Consider the following 13,734-nt stretch of genomic DNA (forward strand, 5'->3'; position numbering starts at 1 on the left):
AAAGGGAGAACTAGTGAGAAGAGGGAGAGGACGATAGGGGAGTGCCACATTTGCTCATCCTCAGGCCTCTGGAGGACAACACACATGCATGGAAGCCTCCAGCACATCGTGGGACAACGGGGGAGGAAGGCAGCAGATTCAAATAAAAGATGAGATAAGACGATCAAACTGTGACAAGGGAGTAGAGGGGCAGAATTACAGAGTGAAGGAAGAGTAGAAAGAAGGAGAAAGCAAACGTGGAACATGATGCTCCCAGAAGCCACTGTGGCGGGTCTTTGACACACTCACGGACATCCAGGGTGGGTGGGCAAGCAGGCTAAGCTGCCTTGAACACAGATTAGCAGAGAGCAACTCCAACACTGAGCTCTGCAGCGCGGAGTAGCTTCTATGGTCACACGCGGGTTTTAAAAACACCAAGCACTACTATGATGTTGACACATTCAGCTAGCTTCAGATGCGCCAAGTAATCATGTGCGTTGGCTTTATTAACACACGGATTACAATGTACAGCAGAAAATGATGACGTAAAGGTTGTATGGTAATATGTGGGAATCAATGTAAAGAGGAATTATGGCCTCGGAGCTTTGGAGGGGATAAACCTTGGAGAAACATGTTGACGATTGTGCTTCATGCTATTTTGCTGATTAGCGTTGGAGTACAGTGGCGAGGACGCTGCCATATTAGGTCATTGTCGAACGCACTTGGCTGGGGATGTTCTGTGACACAGGAGTGCCGCAACATGAGGCAAGGCTAATTCAGCCGTTGAGCAGATGAACACAGAGGGCACATGCTGATGACACAGTTGCGACTCTGGTTTGTATCGTAAAAAGTAAGGAACACACTTGCATACCGTCAGTCATCAGCTACAATGCAGCAGCCCACAGACTAGGAAGAGAACAAAACAGAAAGGGGAATCTCTCTCACTGACAAAGTATAGCAAACCTTTCTCAAATGTCTTGGAGCGAGATAAGATTTTAACAGACTGCGAAGGACTTGACTCCAAAACCAGATCCCTTATGTGCAGCAGATGAGGCGAGACAATGTCCCCTCATGCCACACCAGTTGGATGACTGAGTGAGCACTGTGCGGCGCTAATGTTCCTGCCAGCCGAGGGCATGGAGCTGCATCTACGTCCTCACTACCGCTGCAACCTCATTGGGTGTCTCCTGTCTTTTTTTCTGTCCATCAGCTACCTTTAACGGTCTCCGCTAGTCTTCCTGCTCGTTCCCTCGCCTCTCTCTGTGGTGCTCCGAGGACAGGGCTGGAGCTCGGTAATTTGGAGCTAGAGATAAGGGCAGGAGGAGGATATTACTTGTGGGTAGACAGTGATTGAATCGGATCCAGCGGGTCAAACACACCTAGGCTAAATGAGAACTCGGCGGAAACCAAGGAACCATTTATTTAACTCGGAACAAAAGCAGAGTGGAGGGGGAACGTGATGATGAAATGCAGCAGAGCTGGAGGGGCGAGCAGGAAGGAAAAATAAAGGACGCAGTGGCTTGCATCTCTTTCTGTGATCATGTAAGCCTGATTTGTGTGTAGGAAGGAGACCTACAGGGATATGTCCGCCGGGTCATTAAAGGGCTTTCGGGAAGCAGGATCTACGCAGACAGAACAGTAGAGGACAGGGATGGAAAAGGGAGAAAAGACTGAAAGGAAATGAGTGAGAAGAGAAGTATGAAATGAGTTACAAGGAACATTTCCATACACCTGTTTTTATGGGTATTTTCGATTTTGGCAGAACAAGCCTGAATGGAAATGCTTACAACTGGGGACTAATTTCACACAATCTTTATCCAAACAAACATTTAAAGCAGCAGCAGTTTACTTTTTTGGCAAGTAGAAGGAGATATAAACATAACATTGGCTTATTTGTAAAGAGAAAATGATGATCGTGGTCACAAACAGTTGCCTATCAGACGTCAGGTAGACAGAACAACATTGGCATTCATATGGAGTTTGTTAGGCCACCCAATGAATGTAAAGCAATACTGACTCTCAGATCTATTTTTGGCCTCCACCAACGCCTGAGCGAAATACCTGCCCATTCAGATATTAAATGCTCCATTATGTTCCCCAGTTTATCAAAGCTTTTTGGTTAAAAACAGGACTTATGAGAGCAGTAAGAGTGAAATAATGAGCTGTAAGAACTTTACATTACATTACAGTCAGTGCAGCTTGAAGACGTTCTGCATGCCTTCAGCTCGTCACCGTGTGTAACCGACTTGTTCAACTGTAATGTTATGCTTTGCAGGCAAGACAACATTGCACACACAACGTTGATTTATCCTCTGCTTTTTCTTTGCCTCACTGAGAACATACTTTGAAATGCAGTTGCTGAGTTTGACACAGTTCAGTAGACGACACCTGGAGCCAGAATCAAACTCGTCAATGGGCTTAAAAAAAAAAAAACAGCTCTGATCAAACCACATGAGATTACTCCTGAGCCCTCTGGCATCTCCACGTGTATGTGTGTGTGTGTGTGTGTGTGTGTGTGTGTGTGTGTGTGTGTGTGTGTGTGTGTGTGTGCTTGGGTGGAGAAAATGTGTCTTCTACATGAAAAACGCACACATGAGTGACCCCAGAAATAACCAACAAGCATGAAAAAGTATCCCAAAAAACAAGACTACATAATCTCAGAAGTCTCTGCCTTTTTTCACGCAACAAAAATAAAAACGCAGAAGTCTGCATGCTTGATAGTTACCCAGCGGTGAAGACGTGATTGACGTGGCTGCAGGATCGGAGCCTCCCTGGAATCCAGCCAACGCTTGTGTGGCTGCCCTGCGCTGGCGGGCGAGGCGATGGGGAGGCCTGGATGTGGAGTAACAGCAGCAGCAACCTCCTCACACAGGGTGGGACCTGCAACACAAAGAGCAGGGTCAGAAACTCCTCCCCAGTGGACTGAAGGAAATGTGATAAGGGGCCGAAAAGGAACACCATTTAACAACTGTCTTTTAGAGTTTAATCCTCCATTTTTGCTGGGATAAATGCCAACGTCTCTTCTAAGCCCTCCCTTTTCCGACAAGCCTATTCAGACCTGGGAGAAAAACAGTAACAGAAGGGGTTTTAAAAGGCGTCGACACTGAGCATAAATCAAAGGTTTCGCCCAACCTTTGAGAGCGATACACAGAGTTTGGTGGCTGGGCTCTAACTCTGCGAACCTCTGTGACTCTGGCCTGGTTGTTGGGCTGTTTATTATCTGCAGACCGCACACTCGGGCCTGGAATATAGGACTGCTGAGACACTGGGTGCTGGCCGCTGGGAGGAAACAGGGACTGAGGCGACGCAGGAGGAATGCCAATGAGAGAGATTGCATTTGCTACTCTGGCACAACGCTGCCCTGCAAAATCGCTCTATCCGGGCCTCAGGTTTGATGGCAATGTGAACAGCATTTTCTCTGATTCCACGCCTCACATGCTGACCATTAACCAACACTAATAACCACATTAATCTGCTTTGATTCGGCCCGACAGTTTGCGGTGAAGAACGTGCACAGACGGGGTTGGAAACGCCGGCTATTAAGAAATAAAAAAGGAGGATATTTAGAGAAAGTTCGACAGTTAACAAGTTGCCTTAGAGGTGTGTTACATTTCCAATATGTCTCGGGAGAGCAGTGCAGAGGTTGGCAAGAGGAAGGAGAGCACTCCCTAACCGTTCAAAACAGATATAAAAGTTTAATGCCAAGCTTGCAGCAAGCAGCCAGCAAAAAAAAAGGAGCTGAAGTATTTTCAGAGTAGTAAGTGGCATTCATAATTGACATTATAGTTTAATATGAGGAAATTGAAGATTCCTTCGTGTTCCTCTTCTGGTTCTTCTGTCAAAAGTATTGATGACTGATCTGTAGTCACTGTGCGTTTGTATGTTGCTTTACATTTGTGTGAATAACAGACTATTTAATTGGTTTAATGCACTCAATATGATTAATTTCCATGTGAAATCTTGCAAGTTGCCCAGAATGACACAGCCTGACGCAATATCACCAGCGAGAAACAAAGCGAGTTTTCATTTTCATATCAGACGCCAGCACGACAGCCATTTCAATCTGAATAAATCTCTCTGTTCACTTAAAAAAAGGGACGGCATAATCAGAGGATACTAATATGATCAAAAGTTGCAATAGAAATTCAGAAACAGGAAACAGCAGGGAGCTAAAGAGATGGAGGCTGAGCAAAGCATGTTGAATACCAAGATCATACATGTGAGCACTAATAAAGCCAGACGAGGTGAGAAACTACACCAAGCTGTTATCATTCAACTCTTGAATGTTGTACTGTTTAACGGTGGAGACAACATTGAGGAAAGATGTTATTCAAAATATGAAAATATCAATTAACAGCTAAATGTTTCTCCTTGGCCTGTGGAAGGCTGCACAGGAGGTGCACACAGGCGTCTGCCAAGGCACTGAACTAAATACCAAACCAAAGTCACTTTGCATAAACATGGGACTTCAATTGAAACACAAATGAGAGCGATCAGCCAATAACCACCACAGTAATGGCAATAGCAGCTCCCCCAAAGAATAAATGTCCACTTTACTGAATTACACAAGAAAGCAACAATAACTCACTAAGCTCACTGCTGCTGGAGACAGAACACAATACTGATGCTGCATGATGAAGATGTTGATGTCAGTGGCAGAAAGTTCAAAATAAGTATTGAACCTGCGCCTCTGCTGTCTGTTTACTTTCATCAAATGTATCAACCTAAACTTACAGGTTTTATTGCTCGTATAAAGTTAATCTTCATTATGAGATTCAGACTTTCTGTTTGAAAAAACCTGTTTATGATATTATTAATGTTATTTATTCGCATCCCCTTGTGCAACGCACAGATTGAGATCCTCACTGCTGTTCGGGATGTAAATGAAGATTTTTATTTTGCATCAAGGCTGGTTTACTGTTTCAAGTAAACCAAAGAAACAAGGTGACCGGTGTGAAAAGTGGCTCCTCAAGATTAATGTGCAAGAGCTCCTTCACTGCACTTGCTTTTCGTTTCTTGTGCCTTTCTGTGGTTGGTATGAAGTCATTTTTAGACAACCCATTTCATTTGACGTTTCTAATGACTGAATCCACCTGATGCAGAGAGACTGAGTCTGTCGCAGCCTTTATTTACTAGTTTCATACAGCCTCTGCATTTTTCCATAGAGGGCTTCCTTCATGAAACTTTATTCATGAAATTCACAATGTGAGTTAAATGGCTATCTAGTTCTCGACTGGACAGTCAAATTCAAACAAATGATTCCAAATAAATCCTTTTGGATTATTGTATTCAGTTTGAAGTTGTGTTAGCTTGCTGAAGACTCGTGAATGTTGAATAATTCAAAGAAAATAGTTGTATTATATATAGTTTTATCTTGATACAAACGATGAAATGCTCTGACGTTCCCATCCAGTACAGCTTTAGAAATGTATGTTTCTGATCAATGAAAGAAACCCTTTATGAGGACAGAAGCAGGACTTCAGCTCCCTATAAGTACAATGAATCTATTAAATAACATACTTAACTTAATTTAAAATGTAAATGCTTGACTTGTAACTTCTGAGTATTTTTACAGTGGGCTATTGCTCCTTTTACTCTAATGAAATACCTGAATACATCTTCCATCATCAGCTTCAATGCCCATGTAAGTTTACACATACATGGAATATGATAACGGTTTGACTTTGCTCTTTGTACTTACATACATTCAATAAACAAGATAAATATAAAGACAAAAAGGACATTACAGACAACAGTAGTCTAAAAAGTGGCTGTTCCTGTCTGGAGGTTTTGGCGTACAGCGCTCTGTAGCGCCGACTAGAGGGGAGGAGGTGGAACAGCTTGTGTCCAGGGTGTGACGGGTCTGCAGTGATCTTTCCAGCCCGCTTCCTGACTCTGGAGGTGTACAAGTCCAGCATGGAGGGCAGGCTGATGTGTGTGTCTGTGTTCATTCTCTGTGTTAATGGAGTATGTGGTTCCTTTACTGTTTCCGGGTGGGTGTTTAAATGCATCACACTGGTCTTTTCAAAGGAAATGTGATAAAAAAAAATAAATTACTTCGTGTTTTCCAGTGGGAATGCACAACATAATTAAAAAACCTGGCAAAGGGCTCAAAAAGTTCAGAAGAGCCTGGAGAGGACCCTCAAGGATGTGCTGATTTAGTCTTGAACCCTTGAAGACTTATCATGAACCATCACGGTGAACATTGGAATATCATTAGTTAGCCCTCGGTAATCAGCCCTAAATTGCAGCGCCCATCTGGATTTCTCCCGATCCTCCTGATTAAGAGTCTGCCACTGGTCTTTTATCAATTATTGACCTGTTGGAAAATATAAGAAGCTACTCGGCAGTATGAGCTTCAACCACTGAAAGAAAAGAAGGTAATTTATTCCAAAAATAATAATAACAGATAACTTGCTTCAGTAAACTGAAAAGCCAAACGTCATGTCTTTGACATATATACACATACTGACAGGGAGCTAAACAAACAGAAAGCCAAAAAGGTTGCCGGTTAGATGTGAAGTGCAGCTCTGTAACTATTTCACACTGACACTAACATGATGTATTACTGAATACTAACATTTCCTCCTCACTTCCCTCGTGGCCACACTGACCCTGAGCGTTTAGTTGCCTCAAACAACATTTCAAAAGGGATTCAATCTGTCCGGCCTCTCACGGAGGACACCAGGTTGTCAAAGCATCTCTCTCCATAGTAGATAAAGGGGCACTCATGGCCCAGAGCAATTCACACGCATCCTCCTGCCAGCCTTCCCTTCCCAGTATAGTCGTATGAGAGTTTAGTCATATAGCTGCAGAGGCTGCTTGTCAATTTAAATAGCACAGCACACTGAGGTGCTCTTCAACCACACAACACTATTCCTCATGTACAGTGTTAACCCCCAACTGTCACATTCACGCTGCCCAGATAAGGATGCAGTTGGTCATCGGGGATGAGTGTGTGTTGCATAGTGTTCGGAAAGGTTTGTTTCAGAGGCAGGAAATCTAATTTATTATCGAGGATTGGATATTAAAATGTGATCGTTCACATGAAACAATTATTGATGAGCATCGTATTGATAAAGAGAAAGGGAAATCCCAGATACAGAGTAATCACAACATATCGACAGAGTTTGAAAGGTTGTGTTGTCTGAGAAAACAGCTTCACTTCCTTCTTCTGTACAAAAAAAGAATCCAAAATATTAGAAATCTTTAGATTTTGACACCACTTGGAGCCACAGTGATGCCTCGTCCTGAACGTCGGGTTGGAGCCGCAGCAAAGAGCCAATCACAACCAAACATGTCTGCAGCTCGCGAGCCATAGCTGCTACGTATATCCCACCGTATTATACATGCTTTTATGATCAAATTGACACATGTTCATACAAAGACTTGTACAATTGCTGGGCCTCTGGCTCCAAGAGAAAAACAGCGGTCAATCATGGCATCTAAACCCCTTTTTTAAGAACTATTTAAAACCAAACTTAACAGAAAATTTAACACTTGAACATACACCAGCATGATAAGAAACCATCTTCGGAAAAAAAATGATTTGATGTGTGCCTTTGACCTATATTATGTATACTACTACTTCTACTTTATATATTTATTCAGTATGCTGAATTCACCCATTCACTGCTCTGCACTAATGATACTCAATGCAAAACGATGATCAGCAAAAAATAAGCTATCGTTAATTTAGCATAATTGTTGATTTTTGCATCATAAAATATGATGCATTACTGCATTGTTAAGTGACAGTCTACACACCAAGGGCTAAAATGAAATGGAAAATAGTAAACTATACAAATAGGGATACATTTGATACAGCTTGTTAAACTTTACATAGTGTACAATAAAAAGATTCAAGTTTGATCAATAACAATAAAGAAAAACGAGAACATTGTAGAAATGAACATCAATTCATGAAGAGGCAGGGGAGCGAATTAGAGGAAATTGAAAATAGGGACAAAGGACTCAGAGATAAAGACCATGACAGATAATTAATATGTTGGGTATTCTTTTATATATATATATATATATATATATATATATATATATATATATATATATATATATATATATATATATATATATATATATATATATCCAGGAACATGGCAGCAGTCTTGGTCAGACACTTCCCATTAGGACAAGATGTGTGGGATGAGAATTTAAATGAAGGACTTTCTGTCATTCTTACTCATTTCTAAAAAGTATGTCAGCGATCCTGCAGCAGGTCCCAGCAGTCGGTGTTTGGAAGAAGACGTATCGTCACCATTATCCAGCAGCTGGCTCCCAGAGTGCACCATGTCTTAACGGGACAAAGCTGGAGTGTTTTAGAGTTATCAGCACAATAAGTGGCAACTGCGATTCACCCGCCACCAACAGTAAGAACTGAGCAGCTGAGTTTACCTTGAAGTCTGTTGTGGGGTTATTTTGCTGTAATTTTGTTGTTAAGATGACATTCTTGTCACCAGTGTTGTGGCTTCTGCACTGCTGAGCAGGCTTTAAAAAAAAGTTAGTAAGCTGTTTTGTCTTATAGCTGGTGGCCTGCAAATATTATTGTATTTTATAAAAGCACTTTTTCAGTTTAATTCAATACAATTCAATAAGTGCACTCATCCCCAGAGAGGTAATTAAGCTCAGGCACAAAATCTCAATAAGACACACACACACACACACACACACACACACACACACACACACACACACACACACACGATTAGATAAAGATGGAGGTACAATATAATGGCCAAATATACGTTTGTGTACTTTTGATTGGAGCGGATTTTCCTGTTTGGTTCCTTAGTTTAAATTAAGGGAAATTGTATTGCTACTCTACAGATACATTTATTTAAGTCTGTTTCCAACTTTTGGGGAAGCTCATCAATCCCAGGCTCCGTGGTTCAAAACGTCAATGCCCTCGTGCACAAAGCCAAATAAACGGTTTACTCAGCTCGCTGTGAAACAACTTGACTGGCCTGCACAGAGTCCTGACCTCAAGCCCATCCGAGATCTCTGGGATTCATTGAAATACCGACTGTGAGCCACACATCAAGAACTCCACCTCCCTGATTCTGTTGTGGCTAAATGGGAGAAAATCCCTGCAGCCAGGTTCAAAATCGTTTGGTATTACATCCCAGAACAATGGAGGCTGTTGCAGCAGCATGTTAATGCTGGTTTTGGAAATGTAATTCAGACATTCACATTCCCCTCAGGATGAAGTGTAATCACTTTGATGATCCCTTAACTCCTCCACCAACATCAGCAACGTTCAACGTTCGCAGTTGGTAAGTTGGCAATCTAACCATGCAGCAGGAATGCTGAATAATCAGAAGAATAAAATGGAAAATCCTGAACTGTCATATTTTAAATGAACAGGATGTAGCACAGCAGAACAGTCAGTGTTGGAGTAGAGGTGAATAAATATCTCCCCACACCAGCCTGCTGCCCAGCCGAGATGACGAGCCACGCGGACCGACCGTCTCGGAGCAGGTCCTCTCCATGTCCGTGTCCTTGCTGCCACCCGGCTCTCACATTGCTGTCTCTTCATTATTCATACCTAAGCATGACCGACATTCAGCCAACGGTAAGACAAGACAGCCTCAGAGTTGTAGTGCCGCTGAGGTCATACCATAGTAGCAGCGGGGGTTTGCCCTCGGGGGACAAGAGGCCGATGAATAATGGCAGTAGGACGCAGCCACTTTAGCGCGAATGGCTGCAGTGTGAATCACAATCATAATGCTTGCATTGTCCGTGCTGCTCTTTACACATTACGCTACAGGATCACCAGCAGAAAGTTTATTCTAGCACTGATGTAGAGGCTGGACTGAACCATGAGTCGGACTTTCAGACTGGTGAGCACAGTGTATCTCAAATATGTAAAAGCATGCTCTGTGCATACCGAGAAATATGTTTCTCCAGAGTGAAGTGAGGAGACAAAAGACAAAAAATGTAGAGGCCAATGTTTCCACATGGGACCACTGATCCTGTTGGGCTTTGATGCTTGGTGTTCGAGAAGTTTTCATTCCTTCTCTCGTGTTTCTTGTGTAACCGCAACTGCAATCTAACCTGTATATGACTTTTTCATGTGACAAACAAATTGTTCTGTCTGATTGGCGCTATTGTCACACAACCAGTAGAACAATCTCACACAATTCAAGTCTAAGACAAGCAATGTGTGTTTCAGGCATGGTGCTTATTTCTCTAAATTTTAGAAGATTAACAATTATACCTCATGAATCCTGAATATTGCCATATGGACTCTTGCCGTTTTTTGGGGCTGGGTTATGTGATTGTGTACGTGACATCTATGATTCCAGTTGTACAGCACAGGCAGCAATATTTCATGCATGCAGTTGCTGTTTCAGTTGTCGCTTCATTCTCACACGACTCTGGGAACATGTTGACTGGGCTCCAGGTCTGCTGCAAGACTTTGCTTGAACTTTGAACAATTTCAGCTTCCTAATGGCAGGACATTATACGTTGCCCATGTACCCAGTCAGACGAGACGTTTTTACCCCTAAGTGTTTGGCAACTGTGGCTCTCCAGAGGGTTAAGTGTTGAGATTACTTGCGGGCCATCTTCTCTGGTAATGAACCCTGTCTGTGTACAAAGATGGAGCTGAAGAGGTGCAGTAACCATAGGAAGCCTCCTCCTGCTGATTTCTCATCTTAAAAAGACTTTTTTCTCCACTGGGAGACACAACCACAAAACTTTATAGCTCCTTATGAATAATTATGATGACACCTTGTGTTGCTGCAGTCGTTGATAGTCCTTGGTTGATATCATGGACAATAAATATGACCATTAAATCTGTTTTACCCCACATTAACTATGCCCCTGATACACAGCGATTGAACAACAACTTAACTGGAAAGCAGAGGTATATTAGTGTTGCCAAACTTTCTGTGTGGCTGAACCCCACTTGTCACCTCTTCTTTTAACTGTCACTTAAGGATTTTCACTGGAAGTGTTTTCTCCTCTTACTTTGTGAACTTTGTGAACCCCTCCTTCTATACACACTCTCCTTGTAGCCCTCAGGCACTGCTCCAGTATCAACTCACCCCACCCACATCCCTCCATTAACCATGAGTAAGACCGTTTTAAGGTCTCCTTTTCTGACCGTCTCTGCTCAGCATACATAGACTTACTTAAAAATGTAGCTAAAAAAGGTTTTACGGTGAGTTCTGACAATGTACGACACATACCTTGACACAGGCAAGCCCCCCATGTCAGCACTATTCATTCAGATAACGTAAAAGCCATTAGAAGTAATTGCATTTTTTATGAAGCTCCCATAGAAGTGTGCAGTGTTTAATCAATGGGAAGGCTTTCATTTTCAGCAGAGGTCACAGGCTTTGTGCAATCCTCCTTGAAGGGTCATCCAGGTCTATTACCTTGCAGGTTAGCATCATGCCGCACCTTTATGATCACATGGAGGCCTATTTTCTCTCCTTTCTTGCCCTGTATCTTGTCTTACAATCACCGACCCGGCTTCTGTAATAGGCTTTATGTTGACTGTGGTAGATTGTCATCTCGCTCTGGTTGATAGGTTACAACGCGCTTATCTCGAGGCCATACAGAGTGGAAGGGGTTAGTACTGAATTATATTTTTATATATGAGAGACATAAGGACAAAGAAAAAAATATATTGTGGTTTAAGAAGAATTCTGCACTGCAAATTCCAAATGCTATAGAGTCACAATCATCCACAATGTCCTCACTCTGATCCTCTGGAACAAGAAACCCAAGCATTGCAGTAAGAAGCATACAGCATAGCTTCATCATAAATATTTACAACCCACATCCAAGGGTATAGGAAGCCAGGAAAACACAGGGGACACGTACACTTCAGTACAAAAGAGGATTAAGGTTTCCCCTGGAAAAATCCAAAACAAAACAACAAAAAAAGCATCACTTTGTTGCAGATTGTAAACAGCGTTTGGACGGTGACATCCTTCCCCTCATGGGTAAAGCAGAAACACCAATCCTTCCCTTGTCACTTCAGGCTAAGAAGAATTTAAGCTGCACTAATCAATACTATTCATATTAACAATGGTTCACATAAAAATGAGTTATGTCAAAGATGTTGCTCATCGTACTGACGCTGCTGGGAATTATCAAATAAATCTTCAGTTTCCATCAGCCTAGCCCAGTATACCTCGAAATGATGTGCAACTCAGACGATTCAGCATTATGATGTATGTCCAATGCTGACTGCTGATGGGCGTTAAGCATGTCTGGCTTGTAGCACACTTACCTTTAATGCAAGAGACAAAGGTTTGCCTCACATCCCAGATATGCCAATAATGTTTGAAAAAGAAACACAAACATTATAGTCTTTATCTAACTTAAAAAACAATATTTTGTGGCCTAACCCTACTGTATTTGACTTCAATCTTTCAATAACTAAACCATAGTTGGTACGTGCTAATCCGATAAAATAAAATGTGAGAGTTGCCTTTAGACGTCTTACTGTTCTTGTTGTAATAGGGTTGAACAGTCAGGTGTTTTGAGCAAAACTGACTACACACTAGCTGCTGAGCATCAAAACGGCCAACAGGCAACGTTAGCAACTACCTCAGCAAGAAAGTGGAGCATCAACAGCGTCGTGTAAAGAGTGTTCTCAGTAGCTGGGGGAGAGCAAAATGGAGCTAAAAGAGTGGGAATATCAAAAAATGCAAATACAAACATGTGGGAGCTGGAGCTTGTCTCCTGTTACAGACCTGCAATTTCTTTTTGCAAGTGTTTGCGTTGTTGTTGTTGTTGTTGTGTTGTTGTTGTTGTCGATGAGCATAAACATATATCCAACCAAGTGTTTAAGTTGTGTCACCTTAATTCTAGTTAATGTGTCATAAGTAACAATGTTTCTGTTTTAATCAATACTGTAGTTGTCAAGTGCATTGTAAATCATCTATAAAAATATGTATATCCACTTTTCAATAGGTGCTAATGAAAAACTATTTTCCAGCGATTACATGATTTGTGACGTGGACACAACTGCGACGTGTTACAACCTGAATCATTAGCTACAAACAGCAAACATGTACTGCTTGATAAGTGTAAAGTGGGATTCAAGCAAGTGCCACTGCCAAACCATCTGTACTGTTCTTATTTTTCACACTTGTTTCTCACACTCCTCAGCAGATAATAGACACATCACCCACATATGCAGCAGAAATATGTCAGCAAACCACTTATTGTTAATATTAGTTTTACTTGCAAATGGGGCAGTGTTTCCCTCACAGCGTCGATTGTTCATGTTTGCGATTCAACGGCAAAGCGTCTTAACTCACTCACATGATCACAGCAGAATAGGAGGCGGTGCTTGATTTATGCAGAACACAGACAGCATCCTCAACCCCGAGAGAAAAAACAGGCAAGTGTGAAGTGCTTGTCCAGATTTCAGGAATTAGCTGCCGAATATCAGTCATCTTCCTCCTCCAGAGCACGAGCAAAGTGACAGAAGAGTGTTGTTATGATGTGTGTAGGATTAATGGAGATTAAACCAGGAGAGAGAGGGGTACAACGTAGTGAGATCTAATTGCTAATGAAACTACTTCAAAACAAGTAGAGAGAAATACTTTCTTTCATCTTCCAAGTTTTCATCTTATTTTTTTAAAATCCGTTTGATCAGACGAGAAGAACCCCCCTGATTTGATCTAAACAACTCCTGCCACCACACACACACGCACACGTGCACACACACACACACACACACACACACACACACACACACACACACACACTCTA

Source organism: Clinocottus analis, unplaced genomic scaffold (assembly GCF_023055335.1).
Source record: "Clinocottus analis isolate CAN_PGR_092001 unplaced genomic scaffold, fCliAna1.0.p SCAF_10, whole genome shotgun sequence".
Taxonomy (NCBI): domain Eukaryota; kingdom Metazoa; phylum Chordata; class Actinopteri; order Perciformes; family Cottidae; genus Clinocottus; species Clinocottus analis.